Source organism: Lupinus angustifolius, chromosome LG03 (assembly GCF_001865875.1).
Source record: "Lupinus angustifolius cultivar Tanjil chromosome LG03, LupAngTanjil_v1.0, whole genome shotgun sequence".
Lineage (NCBI taxonomy): Eukaryota > Viridiplantae > Streptophyta > Magnoliopsida > Fabales > Fabaceae > Lupinus > Lupinus angustifolius.
Genome location: NC_032011.1, coordinates 15,135,800 through 15,137,083, shown reverse-complemented (window position 1 = coordinate 15,137,083; position 1,284 = coordinate 15,135,800).

Below are 1,284 nucleotides of genomic sequence, written 5' to 3'. Positions count from 1 at the left end.
CGTTGTAATTTATTTCAACAAAGCCGAGATGGTGAACAAAGAATAAAACCGACTTCAGTTACTTAATCAAATAAAAATAAAAACACACCAAAAAAAGAGAAATAACCTTTCAACAAATTGGCACCTTGTTAAGGAACGATTTGTTGGGAGGGGAAAACAACTCCTCTCTCATAAAAATTATTTCAACAAGGTCCAACAAGGGTTTCACTTTAAGTCAATGAAAATATGCTTTGGATATCTTGGTTGACACATGGTTTTTGGCCTCTATACCTGCCAATACCCCATTGCTAAAGGAACTGTTCTCTATCAGGATTTCTCTGTTGCATACTCAGATCATGCCGCTTACAGAAGATTGGTGGGTAGGATGCTTTATCTCACTAATATCAAACCATATCTCAGCTTCTCTATAAGCAGTTGAGTCATTATATGATTCAACCCACCAATTCTCATTATCAAGCCCTTACCCACATTCTCAAGTACATCAATGGAACTCCTGGTCAAGGGCTTTTCTATCCATCCAATTCTGCTCTTCTATTGAAAGCCTTCAATGATTCTGACTGGGCCACATGCAATGATTCCAAGCGATCTATTTCTGGATAATGTGTTTTCTTGGGCATTTATTAATTTCGTGGAAATCAAAGAAACAAACCACAATGGCTAGATCATCTTCTGAAGTTGAGTAAATAGTTCTTATTGTCTCTTCTAGTGAGTTCCAATGGTTAACCTTCTTGATCTCTTCTTGCATAGTTTCTCTCCAATTCCCAAGTGTTGTTCGTTTCTATAAACTTGATCTCTTCTTGCACCAATTCCCAAGTGTTTTTCTTTTGTATAAACTTGATCTCTTCTTGTATAGCTGCTCTCCAAGTACCATTAGATATTGCTTCTTCAAAACTTATTGACTCTACATCAGAAAAGAAGATCATGTGTTGCACTATGTCTCCTTCTTGATTCACTTCATCATCAGGGCTCAACACATAGTCTGATAACCAAGAGGGTGGATTCCTTGCCCTTGTCGATCTAGTCCTTTCTAGCTGAGGAAATGTGGTTGTTGGATCCATGCTTCTCTCATCCATCATTGGGTCATCAATTTCCCAGTTTATGTGCATCTTGGCCAAAGAGATCGAATTTTCTTTCTGAGGGACTTGGCCATGAAGTCTTTTGGTTGAGCACCTGTTCAGCATGTAGGTTGTGATGAGTGTGAAATTATGCTACATTTGCATTACATTTAACTTTCATTTAAGGACATAATTAGGACTTTAGGATTGTTTTTAGATTTTATTTCTC